The sequence below is a fragment of the Rhinoderma darwinii genome, chromosome 5 (assembly GCF_050947455.1).
Source record: "Rhinoderma darwinii isolate aRhiDar2 chromosome 5, aRhiDar2.hap1, whole genome shotgun sequence".
In the NCBI taxonomy this organism is placed as follows: Eukaryota; Metazoa; Chordata; class Amphibia; order Anura; family Rhinodermatidae; genus Rhinoderma; species Rhinoderma darwinii.
Window position 1 is genome coordinate 6,399,098 of NC_134691.1, and position 27,325 is coordinate 6,426,422.

The window sequence follows — 27,325 nt, forward strand, 5'->3', positions numbered from 1 at the left end:
GGGCTCTGTTCCGATGGAGCTTTCTGTCGGAACGGAGCCCTGGCTGACACAAACAGAGACTATAGGTTTCCGTTTCCATCACCATTGATTTCAATGGTGACGGATCCGGTGCCAATGGTTTCCGTTTGTCTCCGTTGTGTAAGGGTTCCGTCATTTTGATGGGATGAATACGGTAGTCGACTGCGCTATTCATTCTGTCAAGACGACGGAACCCTTACACAACTGACACAAATGGAAACCATTTGCACCGGATCCGTCACCATTGAAATCAATAGTGATGGAAACGGAAACCTATGGTTTCCGTTTCTTTTAGTCAGGGCTCCGTTCTGGCGGAAAGCTCCGACGTAACGCCAGAATAGATCCCTAGAGGCAGGTGTGAACAAAGCCTAAAACAAACATTTTACCTTCCTTTGCATTCAGTCTGTCCGTTTTTTTTTTACATTTCAGCGGATCCGCCAAAACGGATGCCACAACACAGATGTGAAGGAAGCCTACCCCAACAGGGCATACCAGTATCCCCATAACAGAGCTAGCCATTGTCCCTGTAACACAAGCAGTGCAGTGTCTCCATAACAGTGCCAGGCACAATCCAACCATAACAATGGTCCAGTGCCCCCATTACAAGGCCAGCCACACAGTGCCCTCATAATACAGACGGTGTACCATAGCGCCGCTTCACACGACCGTATTGGTAAACGTCCGCAATACTGATGGGCCGTCTTCTAGGCAGGAAATTACATAGGACATTAATGACATAGGACGGCCCCTGTTGGTGACATACCGATGCAATACTGACCACAGATATCTATGGGAATTTGACGGACGCAAATCGAAATCCAATGATGCATGCTGCGTTTTTGTTTTTTTCGGCATCTGCGTATACGGATGTCCGTGCATAAAACCGTTCATGTAAATTAAACTATTTATTAGAATTGGGTCAATGTGCAGTGTTACAGCCGGATTAGACTTGGATACTACACAGTGATTACAATTTTTGGGGTGATTTAGATCTTAAAGAGGTTGTCCCAAAATCAACATTTATCATCTGATCGCTAGTGGCCCCGCCACTGGGACCCCCACCGATCACTAGTATAGGGGTCCGAGCCCCCATTCCACCTCAATACACCCCCGAGGAGAAGCTTGAATGGATCGGCGGTCGAGCATGTGCCGTGCCGCTCTATTCAATGTCTATGGGACTGACGGAAACAGGCGAGAACTACAGTCAGATGTCTCCGTCAGTCCCATAGATGTTAAATGGAGCAGCACCCCATATGCTCGTCCTCCGCACTGTGGTCGTGCAATGAGAAGCAACAGGGGGGCTCAGGGTGCCAATCAAGCGATCGGTTGAGATCCCAGTGGTGGCGATTCCAGCGATCACACATTTATCACCGATCCTGAGGATCTTGGGACAACCCCTTTAACCCCTTCCCGCCGCAGCCATTTTTGTGATTTTACTTTCATTTTTTCCTCCAGACCTTCCAAAAGCCATAACTTTTATTTTTCCGCCGATATAACCGCATTATTTTTTGCCAGACGAGCTGTAGTTTTTCACGGCACCATTTATTGTACCATATAATGTGCTGGGAAACTGGAAAAAATTCCTTAGTGGAATGTGAAAAAAGTAGCGATTCCTCCATTTATTGGGGGATTTTGTTTTTACGGCGTTCACCATGCGGTAAAAATGGCATGCTGACTTTATTCCACGCGTCAATACGATTACGGCGATGGCAAATTTATATAGTTTTTTTGTATTTTACTACTTTTACAAGGGAAAAACTGATTGTTAAAAAATAACATTTGCGTTTTGTCGCCACATTCTGAGAGCCTTAACTATTTTTTCTGACTTTTACGGACGCGGCGATGCCAGTTATGTGAACTCTTTTATTTATTTTACATTGTGCTTGGGGGAAATGTGAAAAGGTTGGTTTTTTTAAACTTTTAATATTTGTTTTATATATTAAAAAACGTTAACTTTTTTTTACTAGTTCCTCTAGGGGACTTGAACCAGCGATCTTTGGATCGCCTGCATGATGTACTGCAATACTAATGTCGTTATACTGACAGTCTCCTATGGAGCCCTGCAAAGATGGCAGACCTGGGGGCCTGCCATGCCAACCATCAGCACCTCGTGATCGCTTCGCAGGGGGGGCACGATGCCACGTCCCCATTTCTAACCACTTAGATGCCACTTGGTTGCTCTTGAATATCATGTGTGAATAAACCTACAAAGCCAGAGAGAAATCCCCAATGATCGATCAATGAAAGGATACAAATTGGGAAACCCACAATAAATAGGCGACATCACATGCTAAAGATGGAAAGTGAAATACTTGGATAAGGTAATAAGTAACTCTGGTTAAATGAATAGAATTATTTTAGAATTTGGAGTAAATATTCTACACCCCCCCTCATGTAACATACAGGCAAAGAATCTATAATCTGCCCATGTGGATATAGCCCAGTGATGAGAGCAGTGTGCTGACCCATAGATATACGCAGATGGTATTCAGCTGTATGTGCTGGTGTCCCCCAACCTCACACGCCGACACGCGTTTCGCGTTAGCTTCTTCCAAGAGTGATGAGATGGGAGGTGTGGGCAGGGATCTTAAATATGGTAAAGAACCAATCAAGGGGAGAACATCATTTAATGTAGGCGCCATACATTTTGGGCGCATGGATCCCGCCGCGCCCGTGAGCTCCCACGCCGGCACCCGACCAGTACGTCACCAGAGTGCGATATCCAGCACAGTCCATGATGCGACTGGGTGAGCGGGGGATATCATGTGTGATACTGTCTGCTGAGCTGTGTATCTAATCCTATAATGTGTGATACTGTCTGCTGAGCTGCTGTATCTAATCCTATCATGTGTGATACTGTCTGCTGAGCTGTGTATCTAATCCTATCATGTGTGATACTGTCTGCTGAGCTGTGTATCTAATCCTAACATGTTTGATACTGTCTGCTGAGCTGTGTATCTAATCCTATCATGTGAGATACTGTCTGCTGAGCCACTGTATCTAATCCTATCATGTGTGATACTGTCTGCTGAGCTGTGTATCTAATCCTATCATGTGTGATACTGTCTGCTGAGCTGTGTATCTAATCCTAACATGTTTGATACTGTCTGCTGAGCTGTGTATCTAATCCTATCATGTGTGATACTGTCTGCTGAGCTGTGTATCTAATCCTAACATGTTTGATACTGTCTGCTGAGCTGTGTATCTAATCCTATCATGTGTGATACTGTCTGCTGAGCCACTGTATCTAATCCTATCATGTGAGATACTGTCTGCTGAGCCACTGTATCTAATCCTATCATGTGTGATACTGTCTGCTGAGCTGTGTATTTAATCCTATCATGTGTGATACTGTCTGCTGAACTGTGTATCTAATCCTAACATGTGTGATACTGTCTGCTGAGCCACTGTATCTAATCCTATAATGTGAGATACTGTCTGCTGAGCCACTGTATCTAATCCTATCATGTGAGATACTGTCTGCTGACCTGTGTATCTAATCCTATCATGTGTGATGCTGTCTGCTGGGCTATGTATCTAATCCTATCATGTGTGATACTGTCTGCTGAGCTGTGTATCTAATCCTATCATGTGTGATACTGTCTGCTGAGCTGCTGTATCTAATCCTATCATGTGTGATACTGTCTGCTGAGCTGCTGTATCTAATCCTATCATGTGTGATACTGTCTACGGAGCTGTGTATCTAATCCTATCATGTGTGATACTGTCTGCTGAGCCACTGTATCTAATCCTATCATGTGTGATACTGTCTGCTGAGCCACTGTATCTAATCCTATCATGTAAGATACTGTCTGCTAAACTGTGTATCTAATCCTGTCATGTGTGATATTGTCTGCTGAGCTGTGTATCTAATCCTAACATGTGTGATACTGTCTGCTGAGCTGTGCATCTAATTCTATCATGTGTGATACTGTCTGCTGATCCAGTGTATCTAATCCTGTGTGATACTGTCTGCTGAGCTGCTGTATCTAATCCTATCATGTGTGATACTGTCTGCTGAGCTGCTGTTTCTAATCCTATCATGTGTGATACTGTCTGCTGAGCTGTGTATCTAATCCTATCATGTGTGATACTGTCTGCTAAGCTGCTGTATCTAATCCTATCATGTGTGATACTGTCTGCTGAGCTGCTGTATCTAATCCTATCATGTGTGATACTGTCTGCTGAGCTGTGTATCCAATACTATCATGTGTGATACTGTCTGCTGAGCTGTGTATCTAATCCTAACATGTGTGATACTGTCTGCTGAGCCACTGTATCTAATCCTATCATGTGAGATACTGTCTGCTGAGCCACTGTATCTAATCCTATCATGTGTGATACTGTCTGCTGAGCCACTGTATCTAATCCTATCATGTGTGATACTGTCTGCTGAGCCACTGTATCTAATCCTATCATGTGTGATACTGTCTGCTGACCCACTGTATCTAATCCTATCATGTGAGATACTGTCTGCTGACCTGTGTATCTAATCCTATCATGTGTGATACTGTCTGCTGGGCTATGTATCTAATCTTATCATGTGTGATACTGTCTGCTGAGCCACTGTATCTAATCCTATCATGTGAGATACTGTCTGCTGACCTGTGTATCTAATCCTATCATGTGTGATACTGTCTGCTGGGCTATGTATCTAATCCTATCATGTGTGATACTGTCTGCTGAGCTGCTGTATCTAATCCTATCATGTGTGATACTGTCTGCTGAGCTGCTGTATCTAATCCTATCATGTGTGATACTGTCTACTGAGCTGTGTATCTAATCCTATCATGTGTGATACTGTCTGCTGAGCCACTGTATCTAATCCTATCATGTGTGATACTGTCTGCTGAGCCACTGTATCTAATCCTATCATGTAAGATACTGTCTGCTAAACTGTGTATCTAATCCTGTCATGTGTGATATTGTCTGCTGAGCTGTGTATCTAATCCTAACATGTGTGATACTGTCTGCTGAGCTGTGCATCTAATTCTATCATGTGTGATACAGTCTGCTGATCCAGTGTATCTAATCCTGTGTGATACTGTCTGCTGAGCTGCTGTATCTAATCCTATCATGTGTGATACTGTCTGCTGAGCTGCTGTTTCTAATCCTATCATGTGTGATACTGTCTGCTGAGCTGTGTATCTAATCCTATCATGTGTGATACTGTCTGCTAAGCTGCTGTATCTAATCCTATCATGTGTGATACTGTCTGCTGAGCTGCTGTATCTAATCCTATCATGTGTGATACTGTCTGCTGAGCTGTGTATCCAATACTATCATGTGTGATACTGTCTGCTGAGCTGTGTATCTAATCCTAACATGTGTGATACTGTCTGCTGAGCCACTGCATCTAATCCTATCATGTGTGATACTGTCTGCTGAGCCACTGCATCTAATCCTATCATGTGTGATACTGTCTGCTGAGCCACTGTATCTAATCCTATCATGTGTGATACTGTCTGCTGGGCCCTGTATCTAATACTATCATGTGTGATACTGTCTGCTGAGCTGCTGTATCTAATCCTATCATATGTGATACTGTCTGCTGAGCTGCTGTATCTAATCCTATCATGTGTGATACTGTCTGCTGAGCCTCTGTATCTAATCCTATCATGTGTGATACTGTCTGCTGAGCTGTGTATCTAATCCTATCATGTGTGATACTGTCTGCTGAGCTGCTGTATCTAATCCTATCATATGTGATACTGTCTGCTGAGCTGCTGTATCTAACCCTATCATGTGTGATACTGTCTGCTGACCTGTGTATCTAATCCTATCATGTGTGATACTGTCTGCTGAGCTGCTGTATCTAATCCTATCATGTGTGATACTGTCTGCTGAGATGTGTATCTAATCCTATCATGTGTGATACTGTCTGCTAAGCTGCTGTATCTAATCCTATCATGTGTGATACTGTCTGCTGAGCGCTGTATCTAATCCTATCATGTGTGATACTGTCTGCTGAGCGCTGTATCTAATCCTATCATGTGTGATACTGTCTGCTGAGCTGTGTATCTAATCCTATGTGTGATACTGTCTGCTGAGCCACTGTATCTAATCCTATCATGTGAGATACTGTCTGCTGAGCCACTGTATCTAATCCTATCATGTGTGATACTGTCTGCTGAGCCACTGTATCTAATCCTATCATGTGAGATACTGTCTGCTGACCTGTGTATCTAATCCTATCATGTGTGATACTGTCTGCTGGGCTATGTATCTAATCCTATCATGTGTGATACTGTCTGCTGAGCTGCTGTATCTAATCCTATCATGTGTGATACTGTCTGCTGAGCTGCTGTATCTAATCCTATCATGTGTGATACTGTCTACTGAGCTGTGTATCTAATCCTATCATGTGTGATACTGTCTGCTGAGCCACTGTATCTAATCCTATCATGTGTGATACTGTCTACTGAGCCACTGTATCTAATCCTATCATGTAAGATACTGTCTGCTAAACTGTGTATCTAATCCTGTCATGTGTGATATTGTCTGCTGAGCTGTGTATCTAATCCTAACATGTGTGATACTGTCTGCTGAGCTGTGCATCTAATTCTATCATGTGTGATACTGTCTGCTGATCCAGTGTATCTAATCCTGTGTGATACTGTCTGCTGAGCTGCTGTATCTAATCTTATCATGTGTGATACTGTCTGCTGAGCTGCTGTTTCTAATCCTATCATGTGTGATACTGTCTGCTGAGCTGTGTATCTAATCCTATCATGTGTGATACTGTCTGCTAAGCTGCTGTATCTAATCCTATCATGTGTGATACTGTCTGCTGAGCTGCTGTATCTAATCCTATCATGTGTGATACTGTCTGCTGAGCTGTGTATCCAATACTATCATGTGTGATACTGTCTACTGAGCTGTGTATCTAATCCTAACATGTGTGATACTGTCTGCTGAGCCACTGTATCTAATCCTATCATGTGAGATACTGTCTGCTGAGCCACTGTATCTAATCCTATCATGTGTGATACTGTCTGCTGAGCCACTGCATCTAATCCTATCATGTGTGATACTGTCTGCTGAGCCACTGTATCTAATCCTATCATGTGTGATACTGTCTGCTGGGCCCTGTATCTAATCCTATCATGTGTGATACTGTCTGCTGAGCCTCTGTATCTAATCCTATCATGTGTGATACTGTCTGCTGAGCTGTGTATCTAATCCTATCATGTGTGATACTGTCTGCTGAGCTGTGTATCTAATCCTAACATGTGTGATACTGTCTGCTGAGCCGCTGTATCTAATCCTATCATGTGTGATACTGTCTGCTGAGCTGCTGTATCTAATCATATCATGTGTGATACTGTCTGCTGAGCTGTGTATCTAATCCTAACATGTGTGATACTGTCTGCTGAGCTGCTGTATCTAATCCTATCATGTGTGATACTGTCTGCTGAGCGCTGTATCTAATCCTATCATGTGTGATACTGCCTGCTGAGCCACTGTATCTAATCCTATCATGTGTGATACTGTCTGCTGAGCCACTGTATCTAATCCTATCATGTGTGATACTGTCTGCTGAGCTGTGTATCTAATCCTATCATGTGTGATACTGTCTGCTGAGCTGCTGTATCTAACCCTATCATGTGTGATACTGTCTGCTGACCTGTGTATCTAATCATATCATGTGTGATACTGTCTGCTGAGCTGCTGTATCTAATCCTATCATGTGTGATACTGTCTGCTGAGCTGTGTATCTAATCCTATCATGTGTGATACTGTCTGCTAAGCTGCTGTATCTAATCCTATCATGTGTGATACTGTCTGCTGAGCGCTGTATCTAATCCTATCATGTGTGATACTGTCTGCTGAGCTGCTGTATCTAATCCTATCATGTGTGATACTGTCTGCTGAGCTGTGTATCTAATCCTAACATGTGTGATACTGTCTGCTGAGCCACTGTATCTAATCCTATCATGTGTGATACTGTCTGCTGAGCCACTGTATCTAATCCTATCATGTGTGATACTGTCTGCTGAGCCACTGTATCTAATCCTATCATGTGAGATACTGTCTGCTGACCTGTGTATCTAATCCTATCATGTGTGATACTGTCTGCTGAGCTGCTGTATCTAATCCTATCATGTGAGATACTGTCTGCTGAGCCACTGTATCTAATCCTATCATGTGTGATACTGTCTGCTGAGCCACTGTATCTAATCCTATCATGTGTGATACTGTCTGCTGAGCCACTGTATCTAATCCTATCATGTGAGATACTGTCTGCTGACCTGTGTATCTAATCCTATCATGTGTGATACTGTCTGCTGGGCTATGTATCTAATCCTATCATGTGTGATACTGTCTGCTGAGCCACTGTATCTAATCCTATCATGTGTGATACTGTCTGCTGAGCCACTGCATCTAATCCTATCATGTGTGATACTGTCTGCTGAGCCACTGTATCTAATCCTATCATGTGTGATACTGTCTGCTGGGCCCTGTATCTAATCCTATCATGTGTGATACTGTCTGCTGAGCCTCTGTATCTAATCCTATCATGTGTGATACTGTCTGCTGAGCTGTGTATCTAATCCTATCATGTGTGATACTGTCTGCTGAGCTGTGTATCTAATCCTAACATGTGTGATACTGTCTGCTGAGCCGCTGTATCTAATCCTATCATGTGTGATACTGTCTGCTGAGCTGCTGTATCTAATCCTATCATGTGTGATACTGTCTGCTGAGCTGTGTATCTAATCCTAACATGTGTGATACTGTCTGCTGAGCTGCTGTATCTAATCCTATCATGTGTGATACTGTCTGCTGAGCGCTGTATCTAATCCTATCATGTGTGATACTGCCTGCTGAGCCACTGTATCTAATCCTATCATGTGTGATACTGTCTGCTGAGCCACTGTATCTAATCCTATCATGTGTGATACTGTCTGCTGAGCTGTGTATCTAATCCTATCATGTGTGATACTGTCTGCTGAGCCTCTGTATCTAATCCTATCATGTGTGATACTGTCTGCTGAGCTGTGTATCTAATCCTATCATGTGTGATACTGTCTGCTGAGCTGCTGTATCTAATCCTATCATGTGTGATACTGTCTGCTGAGCTGCTGTATCTAACCCTATCATGTGTGATACTGTCTGCTGACCTGTGTATCTAATCATATCATGTGTGATACTGTCTGCTGAGCTGCTGTATCTAATCCTATCATGTGTGATACTGTCTGCTGAGCTGTGTATCTAATCCTATCATGTGTGATACTGTCTGCTAAGCTGCTGTATCTAATCCTATCATGTGTGATACTGTCTGCTGAGCGCTGTATCTAATCCTATCATGTGTGATACTGTCTGCTGAGCTGCTGTATCTAATCCTATCATGTGTGATACTGTCTGCTGAGCTGTGTATCTAATCCTAACATGTGTGATACTGTCTGCTGAGCCACTGTATCTAATCCTATCATGTGTGATACTGTCTGCTGAGCCACTGTATCTAATCCTATCATGTGTGATACTGTCTGCTGAGCCACTGTATCTAATCCTATCATGTGAGATACTGTCTGCTGACCTGTGTATCTAATCCTATCATGTGTGATACTGTCTGCTGAGCTGCTGTATCTAATCCTATCATGTGAGATACTGTCTGCTGAGCCACTGTATCTAATCCTATCATGTGTGATACTGTCTGCTGAGCCACTGTATCTAATCCTATCATGTGTGATACTGTCTGCTGAGCCACTGTATCTAATCCTATCATGTGAGATACTGTCTGCTGACCTGTGTATCTAATCCTATCATGTGTGATACTGTCTGCTGGGCTATGTATCTAATCCTATCATGTGTGATACTGTCTGCTGAGCTGCTGTATCTAATCCTATCATGTGTGATACTGTCTGCTGAGCCAATGTATCTAATCCTATCATGTGTGATGCTGTCTGCTGAGCCACTGTATCTAATCCTATCATGTGTGATACTGTCTGCTGAGTCGCTGTATCTAATCCTATCATGTGTGATACTGTCTGCTGAGCTGCTGTATCTAATCCTATCATGTGTAATACTGTCTGCTAACCTGTGTATCTAATCCTATCATGTGTGATACTGTCTGCTCAGCCACTGTATCCAATCCTATCATGTGTGATACTGTCTGCTGAGCCACTGTATCTAATTCTATCATGTGTGATACTGTCTGCTGAGCCCTATATCTAATCCGATCATGTGTGATACTGTCTGCTGAGCCACTGTATCTAATCCTATCATGTGTGATACTGTCTGCTGAGCCACTGTATCTAATCCTATCATGTGAGATACTGTCTGCTGACCTGTGTATCTAATCCTATCATGTGTGATACTGTCTGCTGAGCTGCTGTATCTAATCCTATCATGTGTGATACTGTCTGCTGAGCTGTGTATCTAATCCTATCATGTGTGATACTGTCTGCTGAGCTGCTGTATCTAATCCTATCATGTGTGATACTGTCTGCTGAGCGCTGTATCTAATCCTATCATGTGTGATACTGTCTGCTGAGCGCTGTATCTAATCCTATCATGTGTGATACTGTCTGCTGAGCTGCTGTATCTAATCCTATCATGTGTGATACTGTCTGCTGAGCTGCTGTATCTAATCCTATCATGTGTGATACTGTCTGCTGAGCTGTGTATCTAATCCTAACATGTGTGATACTGTCTGCTGAGGCGCTGTATCTAATCCTATCATGTGTGATACTGTCTGCTGAGCTGCTGTATCTAATCCTATCATGTGTGATACTGTCTGCTGAGCTGTGTATCTAATCCTAACATGTGTGATACTGTCTGCTGAGCTGCTGTATCTAATCCTATCATGTGTGATACTGTCTGCTGAGCGCTGTATCTAATCCTATCATGTGTGATACTGTCTGCTGAGCCACTGTATCTAATCCTATCATGTGTGATACTGTCTGCTGAGCCACTGTATCTAATCCTATCATGTGTGATACTGTCTGCTGAGCTGTGTATCTAATCCTATCATGTGTGATACTGTCTGCTGAGCCTCTGTATCTAATCCTATCATGTGTGATACTGTCTGCTGAGCTGTGTATCTAATCCTATCATGTGTGATACTGTCTGCTGAGCTGCTGTATCTAATCCTATCATGTGTGATACTGTCTGCTGAGCTGCTGTATCTAACCCTATCATGTGTGATACTGTCTGCTGACCTGTGTATCTAATCATATCATGTGTGATACTGTCTGCTGAGCTGCTGTATCTAATCCTATCATGTGTGATACTGTCTGCTGAGCTGTGTATCTAATCCTATCATGTGTGATACTGTCTGCTAAGCTGCTGTATCTAATCCTATCATGTGTGATACTGTCTGCTGAGCGCTGTATCTAATCCTATCATGTGTGATACTGTCTGCTGAGCTGCTGTATCTAATCCTATCATGTGTGATACTGTCTGCTGAGCTGTGTATCTAATCCTAACATGTGTGATACTGTCTGCTGAGCCACTGTATCTAATCCTATCATGTGTGATACTGTCTGCTGAGCTGTGTATCTAATCCTATGTGTGATACTGTCTGCTGAGCCACTGTATCTAATCCTATCATGTGAGATACTGTCTGCTGAGCCACTGTATCTAATCCTATCATGTGTGATACTGTCTGCTGAGCCACTGTATCTAATCCTATCATGTGTGATACTGTCTGCTGAGCCACTGTATCTAATCCTATCATGTGTGATACTGTCTGCTGAGCCACTGTATCTAATCCTATCATGTGAGATACTGTCTGCTGACCTGTGTATCTAATCCTATCATGTGTGATACTGTCTGCTGAGCTGCTGTATCTAATCCTATCATGTGAGATACTGTCTGCTGAGCCACTGTATCTAATCCTATCATGTGTGATACTGTCTGCTGAGCCACTGTATCTAATCCTATCATGTGTGATACTGTCTGCTGAGCCACTGTATCTAATCCTATCATGTGAGATACTGTCTGCTGACCTGTGTATCTAATCCTATCATGTGTGACACTGTCTGCTGGGCTATGTATCTAATCCTATCATGTGTGATACTGTCTGCTGAGCCACTGTATCTAATCCTATCATGTGTGATACTGTCTGCTGAGTCGCTGTATCTAATCCTATCATGTGTGATACTGTCTGCTGAGCTGCTGTATCTAATCCTATCATGTGTGATACTGTCTGCTAACCTGTGTATCTAATCCTATCATGTGTGATACTGTCTGCTCAGCCACTGTATCTAATCCTATCATGTGTGATACTGTCTGCTGAGCCACTGTATCTAATTCTATCATGTGTGATACTGTCTGCTGAGCCCTATATCTAATCCGATCATGTGTGATACTGTCTGCTGAGCCACTGTATCTAATCCTATCATGTGAGATACTGTCTGCTGACCTGTGTATCTAATCCTATCATGTGTGATACTGTCTGCTGAGCTGTGTATCTAATCCTATCATGTGTGATACTGTCTGCTGAGCTGCTGTATCTAATCCTATCATGTGTGATACTGTCTGCTGAGCGCTGTATCTAATCCTATCATGTGTGATACTGTCTGCTGAGCGCTGTATCTAATCCTATCATGTGTGATACTGTCTGCTGAGCTGCTGTATCTAATCCTATCATGTGTGATACTGTCTGCTGAGCTGCTGTATCTAATCCTATCATGTGTGATACTGTCTGCTGAGCTGTGTATCTAATCCTAACATGTGTGATACTGTCTGCTGAGCCGCTGTATCTAATCCTATCATGTGTGATACTGTCTGCTGAGCTGCTGTATCTAATCCTATCATGTGTGATACTGTCTGCTGAGCTGTGTATCTAATCCTAACATGTGTGATACTGTCTGCTGAGCCACTGTATCTAATCCTATCATGTGTGATACTGTCTGCTGAGCTGTGTATCTAATCCTAACATGTGTGATACTGTCTGCTGAGCCGCTGTATCTAATCCTATCATGTGTGATACTGTCTGCTGAGCTGCTGTATCTAATCCTATCATGTGTGATACTGTCTGCTGAGCTGTGTATCTAATCCTAACATGTGTGATACTGTCTGCTGAGCCACTGTATCTAATCCTATCATGTGTGATACTGTCTGCTGAGCTGTGTATCTAATCCTAACATGTGTGATACTGTCTGCTGAGCCGCTGTATCTAATCCTATCATGTGTGATACTGTCTGCTGAGCTGCTGTATCTAATCCTATCATGTGTGATACTGTCTGCTGAGCTGTGTATCTAATCCTAACATGTGTGATACTGTCTGCTGAGCCACTGTATCTAATCCTATCATGTGTGATACTGTCTGCTGAGCTGTGTATCTAATCCTAACATGTGTGATACTGTCTGCTGAGCCGCTGTATCTAATCCTATCATGTGTGATACTGTCTGCTGAGCTGTGTATCTAATCCTAACATGTGTGATACTGTCTGCTGAGCCGCTGTATCTAATCCTATCATGTGTGATACTGTCTGCTGAGCTGCTGTATCTAATCCTATCATGTGTGATACTGTCTGCTGAGCTGTGTATCTAATCCTAACATGTGTGATACTGTCTGCTGAGCCACTGTATCTAATCATATCATGTGTGATACTGTCTGCTGAGCTGTGTATCCAATACTATCATGTGTGATACTGTCTGCTGAGCTGTGTATCCAATACTATCATGTGTGATACGGTCTGCTGAGCTGTGTATCCAATACTATCATGTGTGATACTGTCTGCTGAGCTGTATCTAATCCTATCATGTGTGATACTGTCTGCTGAGCCACTGTATCTAATCCTATCATGTGTGATACTGTCTACTGAGCTGCTGTATCTAATCCTATCATGTGTGATACTGTCTGCTGAGCCACTGTATCTAATCCTATTCATTTTCATGCTGACGGACACCTCCTGTGTATTTACGTGACTGTGTCCGGGCCGTAGAAAGCTTCTGGAAAAATTAAGACATGTCCTACATTGTAATTTTACGTGTAAGGGTATGTGCACACGTAGTGACCAAAAACGTCTGAAAATCCAGAGCTGTTTTCAAGGGAAAACAGACCCTGCTTTTCAGACGTTTTTTGACCAACTCGCATTTTTCTCGGCGTTTTTTACGTCCGTTTTTGGAGCTGTTTTCATTGGGGTCTATGAGAAAACAGCTCCAAAAACGTCCAAAGTGTCCTGCACTTCTTTTGACGAGGCTGTATTTTTACGCGTCGTCGTTTGACAGCTGTCAAACGACGACGCGTAAATAACAGGTCGTCTGCACAGTACGTCGGCAAACCCATTCAAATGAATGGGCAGATGTTTGCCGACGTATTGTAGCCCTATTTTCAGACGTAAAACGAGGCATAAGGGTATGTTCACACGAGGGCGTCCGTAACGGCTGAAATTACGGGGATGTTTCAGCCTGAAAACATCCCCGTAATTTCAGCCGTACCGGCATGTGCAGGAGCTTGAACGCCGCGTCCATTGCGGACGTAATTGGCGCTGCTATTCATTGGAGTCAATGAATAACGGCTCCAATTACGGCCAAAGAAGTGACAGGTCACTTCTTTGACGCGGGCGTCTATTTACGCGCCGTCATTTGACAGCGGCGCGTAAATTACGCCTCGTGTGAACAGACAAACGTCTGCCCATTGCTTTCAATGGGCAGATGTTTGTCAGCGCTATTGAGGCGCTATTTTCGGACGTAATTCGGGGCAAAAACGCCCGAATTACGTCCGTAAATAGGCCATGTGAACATACCCTAATACGCCTCGTTTACGTCTGAAAATAGGTCGTGTGAACCCAGCCTGACTGTCCGCAGCCTGGGATTACGGCCGTGGGCAGGGAAGAAGCGGCGGACGGGTTATTATAGAGGCTGTTTCTGCTAAGCTCAGCCTCGTATTCTTCTCTGTAATTACACGGTGTGAACACGCTCTTATGCATGCGGCAGATCCTGTGCAGTTTTACAGCAGATCCCCGAGTAACACGTCCTCACATCTCAGCTTCTCTATCTTCCTGAATGAGAAGTGATTTGGTGGAGCTGGGGGGTGACAATACTGGGACTATAAGGACGCCATAATGGTTGTCACCCAACGCTGAGATAACACGACGACTCCGGGATTACTGGCGGTGTTGGCGGTCTCCATACGGGGGAGTGACCCCTCGGCCGGGTGGTCCGGGCTCTGTGGGGAGGGCCGAGCTGTGAGGGGTTTCCCGCCCTCTTCTCCGGGGTCCAGGTCACGTCAGGACACTCAGGGTCCCTTCCACTCCAGGCCACGTGACAGCAGGATGTTTTCACTGGAGCCCCGCCCAGTCAGTGTGTCCAGGGTTACCGAGTGATGGGCGGAGTTGGAGTAGCGGAGGCCTTGGACGCACAGAGGCGTGGTATGCGTGACGTCTCGACATGTTAGGGGTGTGGCTTTAGATATACGAGCTGGGCCTGCTGGGTAGCACTCAGGGGGCGTGGTTTGCTGTGGGGCGGAGTCTGTAGTGGGGGCGGGTTGCTCGGTGGCGGGGGAGGCAGTATCGGCACGCAGCTCCTCGGTTGAGCACTGGTTTGGAGAGCCGGCTGTATGCACGGTAAGCTGGCGGAGGGGTGCGGGTGATACGGGGCTGACGTTGTGGGAGGAGGAATCACTGCCGGGTTGCCGGGCAACGCTTGAGCTGAGAGTCTGGAGGCGCCGCTGTAGCTTTTTCACACCCTGCTCCCTCCACAAAGACCCCCCACACATATATCTACACAGTGGTGTTATCCCTCACGTATACACTACATACAGCACGTCATGCCCGGCGTCCAATCACTGCGGAGCCCGACTACATACATGTAACAAGCACAATACATACATGTACCGGCCACACTGCACGCATGTAACATGTACCGACCACACTGCACGCATGTAACATGTACCGACCACACTGCACGCATGTAACATGTACCGACCACAAGTATCCTACATATATGTAACATGTACCGACCTCACTGCACGCATGTAACATGTACCGACCACACTGCACGCATGTAATATGTACCTACCACAAGTATCCTACATATATGTAACATGTACCGACTGCACGCATGTAACATGTACCGACCTCACTGCACGCATGTAACATGTACCGACCACACTGCACGCATGTAACATGTACCGACCACACTGCACGCATGTAACATGTACCGACCACACTGCACGCATGTAACATGTACCGACTGCACGCATGTAATATGTACCTACCACAAGTATCCTACATATATGTAACATGTACCGACTGCACGCATGTAACATGTACCGACCTCACTGCACGCATGTAACATGTACCGACCACACTGCACGCATGTAACATGTACCGACCTCACTGCACGCATGTAACATGTACCGACCACACTGCACGCATGTAACATGTACCGACTGCACGCATGTAATATGTACCTACCACAAGTATCCTACATATATGTAACATGTACCGACTGCACGCATGTAACATGTACCGACTGCACGCATGTAACATGTACCGACCACACTGCACGCATGTAACATGTACCGACCACACTGCACGCATGTAACATGTACCGACCACACTGCACGCATGTAACATGTACCGACTGCACGCATGTAACATGTACCGACCACAAGTATCCTACATATATGTAACATGTACCGACCACACTGCACGCATGTAACATGTACCGACCACAAGTATCCTACATATATGTAACATGTACCGACCACACTGCACGCGTGTAACATGTACCGACCACACTGCACGCGTGTAACATGTACCGACCACACTGCACGCGTGTAACATGGACCCACCACACTGCACGCGTGTAACATGGACCCACCACACTGCACGCGTGTAACATGGACCCACCACACTGCACGCGTGTAACATGGACCCACCACACTGCACGCGTGTAACATGGACCCACCACACTGCACGCGTGTAACATGGACCCACCACACTGCACGCGTGTAACATGGACCCACCACACTGCACGCGTGTAACATGGACCCACCACACTGCACGCGTGTAACATGGACCCACCACACTGCACGCGTGTAACATGGACCCACCACACTGCACGCGTGTAACATGGACCCACCACACTGCACGCGTGTAACATGGACCCACCACACTGCACGCGTGTAACATGGACCCACCACACTGCACGCGTGTAACATGGACCCACCACACTGCACGCGTGTAACATGGACCCACCACACTGCACGCGTGTAACATGGACCCACCACACTGCACGCGTGTAACATGGACCCACCACACTGCACGCGTGTAACATGGACCCACCACACTGCACGCGTGTAACATGGACCCACCACACTGCACGCGTGTAACATGGACCCACCACACTGCACGCGTGTAACATGGACCCACCACACTGCACGCGTGTAACATGGACCCACCACACTGCACGCGTGTAACATGGACCCACCACACTGCACGCGTGTAACATGGACCCACCACACTGCACGCGTGTAACATGGACCCACCACACTGCACGCGTGTAACATGGACCCACCACACTGCACGCGTGTAACATGGACCCACCACACTGCACGCGTGTAACATGGACCCACCACACTGCACGCGTGTAACATGGACCCACCACACTGCACGCGTGTAACATGGACCCACCACACTGCACGCGTGTAACATGGACCCACCACACTGCACGCGTGTAACATGGACCCACCACACTGCACGCGTGTAACATGGACCCACCACACTGCACGCGTGTAACATGGACCCACCACACTGCACGCGTGTAACATGGACCCACCACACTGCACGCGTGTAACATGGACCCACCACACTGCACGCGTGTAACATGGACCCACCACACTGCACGCGTGTAACATGGACCCACCACACTGCACGCGTGTAACATGGACCCACCACACTGCACGCGTGTAACATGGACCCACCACACTGCACGCGTGTAACATGGACCCACCACACTGCACGCGTGTAACATGGACCCACCACACTGCACGCGTGTAACATGTCCCAACCACAAGTATCCTACATATATGTAACATGTACCGACCACAGGAACACTAATGTACCGACTGCACGCATGCATGTAACATGTACCGACCACAAGTATTCTACATATATGTAACGTGTACCGACCACAGGAACACTACATATGTGACTTGTACCGACCACAAGTATCCTACATATATATAAACAAGAGAAACAAGAAGTCCATAGATATCAAAAGAAGTTGAAAGTAGAAAATCTTTATTACAAGTCAAAAAACATGAGAATCTAAAACAGGTCTTTATAACTGGATCACAATATAACACCATATATCACAGAGAGGTAAACAATGTCAAGTATACCAAGGAACACATCAACATAGTATCCCAAAACAGCAAGGTATGCAAAAATAGAGGGTATATGTCAGGTAAAACAAACAGTAGAATTGAAGTCTACACCTAATAAGCATAACCAGCGTGAATAGTATCTAAATGACCTGACATAGTCTCCATAATGTGCTTACCCATATTTCCGTAGTGTAGTGGTATGACCCAAAGGATAAGGTAGCGCCCCGACGCTGTACCAACCACAGGAACACTACATATGTGACATGTACCGACCACAAGTATTCTATGTATCGGTGACGTACCGACCACAGGAACACTACGTATATGTAACATGTACTGACCACAAGCGCGCTACATAGATGGGCCAAGCGCGCTACATGTAACGTTTATCCAGCCTCTAGGGCGCTGCATACATGTAACACCATGACACTGCAGTACTACATATAATTCTATACATACGTGTACCGAACCACAAGTATTCTAAATACAGTTAACATACCAGATTACCATACTGCATATATCTACTGTAACGAGTGTACATCACACAATATATATATATCTGTAATTCATAACCACAAACGTAGCTACATGCACATAATGTGAACATTACTAGTATGTTACTAGTGTTGAACTCTACAAGTAGTGTTACAAGAGTATATCCATGTAACATGTCACAAGTGTGTAACACTGCATATATCTAACAGCATACGTCATTACACGCAGGTCACGTGTGTTCACTGCTACATATGTGCACAGCTCACCACACGCACTATTACATATGTACCTACATCTAAAATAAGGCTAGATGTTAACTAACTACAAGCATACAATTCTACACCGAGAACATGTACATGTTTTATCTGAGTAAGCATTAAATACTACAGACATGTAGCGTACCACAATCCTGAAATACTACTTCTGAAGCATGCTACATACATGTAATCAGAGAGAAACCTGCTTTACCACATAGTGGTCACGTGTACAATGCTACATATGTTATGTCATGTGACTCGCCACACACCAACATTACCACGTATATGTAACGCAGCACAAGTGTATGTTATATATAGGTCACGTGTGTACAAGGTTACATGTATGTCATCTCTTCAGTAATACTTATGTGCCCTTCTACATGTTACCTATATAATACTACATATATGTACCACTCCTAACCACAATGACGCCTACAAACTACACTACACATCAAGCGTTCATGACCACATCCATGTCCTATGTGCACCATGTTATGTAGCAGTATGATACCCCAGCATGCAATTTATATGTTATGCATGTACACAATACATACGTGTCATATATGTATATCACTATGTTCATTCTCTATACCATTCAAATGATTCCCTCTCGGGCAGCAGTCTCACCTGTATTGTGCATTACCCTCCTATAATACATGATCCACGTGTGACGGACTGGACACAAAGGCTCTAGTACCCCTCCCCCATCCTCTATGATAATCGGGTGGATACATTCTGTTCTGTACACACCGTTCCCTGATACATTGTTACCGGTTGTCTGTGTGTAGAGGGATTATCACAATGTAACAGACGCTTCCCCCCCCCCCCTCCACAACAATCGTTACTCCGTCTAGCACTGCTGGATCGTGTGTGTCACTGTGCCCCGAGATGGTGACGCGCTACAAGTGACATCACCCCGTGACTCCCTGACCCTGTGCCCTCGTCACAGCGCGCGAACCTCTACCCTGTTATATCATCCTGATGTGTTTCCCCATCACGAGCGCAGGGCGGCACGTAAACGAATATTGACACCGTACAATGGTAGTAGATGTGTCCCTGACTGGGGTGAGCGGGCCGTGGGGTGTGCGGGAATGGACTTTTTGGTTTGCGTTATGATTGGTTACCCGTGTTGCATATATGATGACGACGTTGCTTTACTAGGGCTCAGGATTTAGGGGCAGATTTATCACTACAGTAGTGGCGTTTATGAGAATGGGGTTCAGGTTGAACGCTGTTTCACAAGTGTCTAAAAACGGTTCGGGGTTGATAAGTGTCAGGAGGGCGCGCTTTATGGTCACATGCACTACTACTTTTTGCCAAAAGAAAAGTGGTGGTGAGACCCTGACGTACGACCAGGAAACCCGTGGCAGCCCAAGCCCATCAAGACCGCGCACGCCATAGACAATGGCCCGCGTCCACTAATAATGACGTATATTAAGTCTAGAGACAAGTCACCGAGATTTGTTCCTAATTTAAAAAATGTTGAATTTATTACATTTGGCACATTTTTAACGCTTAAAAAAATATTTTACGCCAAAAGTGACAAAAACATTGATAATTGTGGGGTAATAAGTAATGTTTTAGTAGATGTGCCCCTATTTTTCCCCTAACTTTTTTTTAAGACGATGTTCACATGAGCGTCATGGCTTATTCTTCTAACAGATTTGTTCTCAAACGGATACTGATAACTGATGAACCCCATGAAGTAAAAAAAAATGTTCTCTAGTAAAACTCCCATAACTTCTTGGGGCTGAATCTGCAACTCTCAGGATGAGCGGAGTATGTTAATAGAGGGGTTGGGGGTCTACTTTTCAGGATCCTCCTCTTTAAGAGTGGAGAGTGGCTTCAAAGAGCGGCTCTAACTGTAGGACCCGGCATATCCAAAAGAGACAACCCATTGGATCTGTCACTAGTTTAGTAATGCCCAATCGCCTAGATGATTAGAATCTCCTCTTTCATATGACACCAGAACCGCTGTTCTAGGGGGTCCACAGGAAGAGATATGAATGTTTGAAGTGATCCCCCTTTCCTCCAGCCTCCGTCTCTCACACTGTGTGAAGCAGCTTCATGCTGATAGGACAGCGTCAGAGGCTGGGAGGAGCTCCACTTCAGGAGAATCGCTGGTGTTGACGCCCACTTGGCTAGTATAGCCTCATTTGCATATTTAGAAAAAAACTCATAACTTTCAAAACAATAAACTTTTTGGGAAACAATTTTGTCTGGAATTATCAGTATGACTGCGCCTATTAGATTATCACCAGTTGAATAGACAATCAGGAACGGAAGCTGTATACTATATGATCACGCTGTGTTGCTGGGCAGGGAAAGGGGAGAAGCTGTAAGGTGATTGGACCACGTCATACAGAAAACATTACACCGCCCAGAGAGAAAGGAAAGTCACCTCCCATGTGGCAAGTATAGCAAATTACCATATTTAGAAAAATTCTCATAACTTTGAAAATAGTTTTTTGTTTTATTTTTTAAAAATCACACTGTAGCTATCAGTCATAGCGCCTATTAGATTACTTAGGAGATAGGACATTAATAAACCAGTGACAGAATCTCTTTAAATGCGAATTGTGTAATACTTAGTTTCCCCTGTGGTGGAGCTGCAGGGACTGCTGTGTTTTCCCACGGATGACTGCTGAGGGTCCTAGCAGCGGGGCGCTCTTGATCAGATTGTCAGGGGACCCTATTAACGCTGTCTCTAGTGAGGTTGAAGTGATGCCTGCAGGTCCGTCTTCTCTTTGATACCTTTGTCTTATTACGTTGTTACTTATTATTGTTATAATGGTTTAGATTACGTTGTGCCGATGTTTCTTCTCCGCTCTGTTAATCCCGTTCTCTGCTGGTGACGACATTTGCTGAAGTTCTGCTTTGTTGCTTTGCCTCTTCTCGAGGCTTCTGCTTCCTGGAGAGGTGTCAGGTCCGATCATACTTCACTGCTTTCTGTACATATATAATTTATAAAGAACACTTCACCCCAAATAATGAAATAAAAACAATACCTTGTATGTAGAAGTCACTGCGTCGTCTTGTGTGAGAGGTTTTTTACAACATTTTCTCTTAAATGGGTTACAGATGGTGGATAAAGACCCCTGGCTGGCATTAGTGCCATTTGGGGTTGTCACCCACCTTTACATAGACCTTGTATGACCTAATTCTGCATTATTATGAGACTGAGTCTCCATTCTCCTTTCTTCTTACTGCTTTGTGTAACTGTCGGCCTGTCCTGGCATTCCATACATAACACAGGAGGCTCAGGATGAAATGTTGATCTTATCCAGGTAAGTACGCTTTTTGGATTTGTGCTGCTGTACTTAGGATCTGTCAGTTCTCCTGTGTGGTGTAGTAGAGAGGAGCTGTCAGTTCTCCTGTGTGGTGTAGTATAGAGGATCTGTCAGTTCTCCTGTGTGGTGTAGTATAGAGGAGCTGTCAGCTCTCCTGTGTGGTGTAGTATAGAGGATCTGTCAGCTCTCCTGTGGTGTAGTATAGAGGATCTGTCATCTCTCCAGTGTGGTGTAGTATAGAGGAGCTGTCAGCTCTCCTGTGTAGTGTAGTATAGAGGAGCTGTCAGCTCTCCTGTGTGCTGTAGTATAGAGGATCTGTCAGCGCTCCTGTGTGGTGTAGTATAGAGGATCTGTCCGCTCTCCTGTGTGGTGTAGTAGAGAGGAGCTGTCAGTTCTCCTGTGTGGTGTAGTATAGAGGATCTGTCAGCTCTCCTGTGTGGTGTAGTATAGAGGAGCCGTCAGCTCTCCTGTGTGGTGTAGTATAGAGGAGCCGTCAGCTCTCCTGTGTGGTGTAGTATAGAGGAGCCGTCAGCTCTCCTGTGTGGTGTAGTATAGAGGAGCCGTCAGCTCTCCTGTGTGGTGTAGTATAGAGGAGCCGTCAGCTCTCCTGTGTGGTGTAGTATAGAGGAGCCGTCAGCTCTCCTGTGTGGTGTAGTATAGAGGAGCCGTCAGCTCTCCTGTGTGGTGTAGTATAGAGGAGCCGTCAGCTCTCCTGTGTGGTGTAGTATAGAGGAGATGTCAGCTCTCCTGTGTGGTGTAGTATAGAGGATCTGTCAGCTCTCCTGTGTGGTGTAGTATAGAGGATCTGTCTGCTCTCCTGTGTGGTGTAGTATAGAGGAGCTGTCAGCTCTCCTGTGTGGTGTAGTATAGAGGATCTGTCAGCTCTCCTGTGTGGTGTAGTATAGAGGAGCCGTCAGCTCTCCTGTGTGTTGTAGTATAGAGGAGATGTCAGCTCTCCTGTGTGGTGTAGTATAGAGGAGCCGTCAGCTCTCCTGTGTGGTGTAGTATAGAGGATCTGTCAGCTCTCCTGTGTGGTGTAGTATAGAGGATCTGTCTGCTCTCCTGTGTGGTGTAGTATAGAGGATCTGTCTGCTCTCCTGTGTGGTGTAGTATAGAGGAGCTGTCCGTTCTCCTGTGTGGTGTAGTATAGAGGAGCTGTCAGCTCTCCTGTGTGGTGTAGTATAGAGGAGCTGTCAGCTCTCCTGTGTGGTGTAGTATAGAGGATCTGTCAGTTCTCCTGTGTGGTGTGGTATTGAGGAGCTGTCAGCTCTCCTGTGTGGTGTAGTATAGAGGATCTGTCAGCTCTACTGTGTGGTGTAGTATAGTGGAGCTGTCAGCTCTCCTGTGTGGTGTATTGTAGAGGATCTGTCAGCTCTCCTGTGTGGTGTAGTATAGAGGAGCTGCCAACTCTCCTGTGTGGTGTAGTATAGAGGAGCTGTCAGCTCTCCTGTGTGGTGTATTGTAGAGGATCTGCCAACTCTCCTGTGTGGTGTAGTATAGAGGAGCTGTCAGCTCTCGTGTGTGGTGTAGTATAGAGGGGCTGTCAGCTCTCCTGTGTGGTTTAGTATAGAGGGGCTGTCAGCTCTCCTGTGTGGTGTAGTGTAGAGGATCAGTCCGTTCTCCTGTGTGGTGTAGTATAGAGGATCTGTCACCTCTCCTGTGTGGTGGAGTATAGAGGATCTGTCAGTTCTCCTGTGTGATATATAGAGGAGCTGTCGGCTCTCCTGTGTGGTGTAGTATAGAGGAGCTGTCAGCTCTCCTGTGTGGTGTAGTATAGAGGAGCTGTCAGCTCTCCTTTGTGGTGTAGTATAGAGGATTTGTCGGCTCTCCTGTGTGGTGTAGTATAGAGAAACTGCCAGTTCTCCTGTGTGGTGTAGTATAGAGGATTTGTGGCTCTCCTGTGTGGTGTAGTATAGAGGAACTGTCAGTTCTCCTGTGTGGTGTAGTATAGAGGATCTGTCAGCTCTCCTGTGTGGTGTAGTATAGAGAAACTGCCAGTTCTCCTGTGTGGTGTAGTATAGAGGATCTGTCCGCTCTCCTGTGTGGTGTAGTATAGAGGATCTGTCAGCTCTCCTGTGTGGTGTAGTATAGAGGAGCTGTCAGCTCTCCTGTGTGGTGTAGTATAGAGGAACTGTCAGTTCTCCTGTGTGGTGTAGTATAGAGGATCTGTCCGCTCTCCTGTGTGGTGTAGTAGAGAGGAGCTGTCAGTTCTCCTGTGTGGTGTTGTATAGAGGATCTGTCAGCTCTCCTGTGTGGTGTAGTATAGAGGAGCCGTCAGCTCTCCTGTGTGGTGTAGTATAGAGGAGCTGTCAGCTCTCCTGTGTGGTGTAGTATAGAGGAGATGTCAGCTCTCCTGTGTGGTGTAGTATAGAGGATCTGTCAGCTCTCCTGTGTGGTGTAGTATAGAGGATCTGTCTGCTCTCCTGTGTGGTGTAGTATAGAGGAGCTGTCAGCTCTCCTGTGTGGTGTAGTATAGAGGAGCCGTCAGCTCTCCTGTGTGGTGTAGTATAGAGGAGCCGTCAGCTCTCCTGTGTGGTGTAGTATAGAGGAGCCGTCAGCTCTCCTGTGTGGTGTAGTATAGAGGAGCCGTCAGCTCTCCTGTGTGGTGTAGTATAGAGGAGCTGTCAGCTCTCCTGTGTGTTGTAGTATAGAGGAGCTGTCAGCTCTCCTGTGTGGTGTAGTATAGAGGATCTGTCAGCTCTCCTGTGTGGTGTAGTATAGAGGATCTGTCTGCTCTCCTGTGTGGTGTAGTATAGAGGAGCTGTCAGTTCTCCTGTGTGGTGTAGTATAGAGGAGCTGTCAGCTCTCCTGTGTGGTGTAGTATAGAGGAGCTGCCAACTCTCCTGTGTGGTGTAGTATAGAGGAGCTGTCAGCTCTCCTGTGTGGTGTAGTATAGAGGAGCTGTCAGTTCTCCTGTGTGGTGTAGTATAGAGGAGCTGTCAGCTCTCCTGTGTGGTGTAGTATAGAGGAGCTGCCAACTCTCCTGTGTGGTGTAGTATAGAGGAGCTGTCAGCTCTCCTGTGTGGTGTATTGTAGAGGGTCTGCCAACTCTCCTGTGTGGTGTAGTATAGAGGAGCTGTCAGCTCTCGTGTGTGGTGTAGTATAGAGGGGCTGTCAGCTCTCCTGTGTGGTTTAGTATAGAGGAGCTGTCAGCTCTCCTGTGTGGTGTAGTGTAGAGGATCAGTCCGTTCTCCTGTGTGGTATAGTATAGAGGATCTGTCACCTCTCCTGTGTGGTGGAGTATAGAGGATCTGTCAGCTCTCCTGTGTGGTGTAGTATAGAGGAGCTGTCAGCTCTCGTGTGTGGTGTAGTATAGAGGGGCTGTCAGCTCTCCTGTGTGGTTTAGTATAGAGGAGCTGTCAGCTCTCCTGTGTGGTGTAGTGTAGAGGATCAGTCCGTTCTCCTGTGTGGTATAGTATAGAGGATCTGTCACCTCTCCTGTGTGGTGGAGTATAGAGGATCTGTCAGCTCTCCTGTGTGGTGGAGTATAGAGGATCTGTCACCTCTCCTGTGTGGTGGAGTATAGAGGATCTGCCAACTCTCCTGTGTGGTGTAGTATAGAGGAGCTGTCAGCTCTCGTGTGTGGTGTAGTATAGAGGGGCTGTCAGCTCTCCTGTGTGGTTTAGTATAGAGGAGCTGTCAGCTCTCCTGTGTGGTGTAGTGTAGAGGATCAGTCCGTTCTCCTGTGTGGTATAGTATAGAGGATCTGTCACCTCTCCTGTGTGGTGGAGTATAGAGGATCTGTCAGTTCTCCTGTGTGATATATAGAGGAGCTGTCGGCTCTCCTGTGTGGTGTAGTATAGAGGAGCTGTCAGCTCTCCTGTGTGGTGTAGTATAGAGGAGCTGTCAGCTCTCCTGTGTGGTGTAGTATAGAGGATTTGTCGGCTCTCCTGTGTGGTGTAGTATAGAGAAACTGCCAGTTCTCCTGTGTGGTGTAGTATAGAGGATTTATCGGTTCTCCTGTGTGGTGTAGTATAGAGGAGCTGTCAGCTCTCCTGTGTGGTATAGTATAGAGGATCTGTCAGCTCTCCTGTGTGGTGTAGTATAGAGGAGCTGTCAGCTCTCCTGTGTGGTGTAGTATAGAGGAGCTGTCAGCTCTTCTGTGTGTTGTAGTATAGAGGATCTGTCAGCTCTCCTGTGTGGTGTAGTATAGAGGATCTGTCAGCTCTCCTGTGTGGTGTAGTATAGAGGAGCTGTCAGCTCTCCTGTGTGGTGTAGTATAGAGGAGCTGTCAGCTCTCCTGTGTGGTGTAGTATAGAGGAGCTGTCAGCTCTCCTGTGTGGTGTAGTATAGAGGAGCTGTCAGCTCTCCTGTGTGGTGTAGTATAGAGGATCTGTCAGCTCTCCTGTGTGGTATAGTATAGAGGATCTGTCACCTCTCCTGTGTGGTGTAGTATAGAGGAGCTGTCAGCTCTCCTGTGTGGTGTAGTATAGAGGAGCTGTCAGCTCTCCTGTGTGGTGTAGTACAGAGGCTCTGTCGGCTCTCCTGTGTGGTGTAGTATAGAGGAGCTGTCGGCTCTCCTGTGTGGTGTAGTATAGAGGAGCTGTCGGCTCTCCTGTGTGGTGTAGTATAGAGGAGCTGTCCGCTCTCCTGTGTGGTGTAGTATAGAGGAGCTGTCCGCTCTCCTGTGTGTAGTATAGAGGAGCAGTCAGCTCTCCTGTGTGGTGTAGTATAGAGGAGCTGTCAGCTCTCCTGTGTGGTGAAGTACAGAGGATCTGTCGGCTCTCCTGTGTGGTGTAGTATAGAGGAGCAGTCAGCTCTCCTGTGTGGTGTAGTATAGAGGAGCTGTCAGCTCTCCTGTGTGGTGTAGTATAGAGGAGCTGTCCGCTCTCCTGTGTGGTGTAGTATAGAGGAGCTGTCCGCTCTCCTGTGTGGTGTAGTATAGAGGAGCTGTCCGCTCTCCTGTGTGGTGTAGTATAGAGGAGCTGTCAGACCAAGTAATTCCGTAGGGCTAGCCATAGATGGGGTAGGGTCCC

The 27,325-nt window shown here is 45.8% G+C and overlaps 1 protein-coding gene across 2 annotated transcripts in view; it reads left to right on the forward strand.

Annotated features, from left to right (window-relative positions):
• Positions 1-15,118: 15,118 nt before the first annotated feature.
• The window catches only part of PTP4A3 (protein tyrosine phosphatase 4A3), a 106,048-nt gene continuing 93,841 nt past the window's right edge, over positions 15,119-27,325 (forward strand). Inside the window, exon 1 of one of the 2 annotated variants that reach the window (XM_075825681.1) lies at positions 15,119-15,344. The gene's annotated coding sequence lies outside the window, so the exon portion shown is untranslated. Of the gene's footprint in view, positions 15,345-15,451; positions 15,540-27,325 lie in introns of those variants that run through there. The other variant, XM_075825680.1, reaches the window with a different exon arrangement.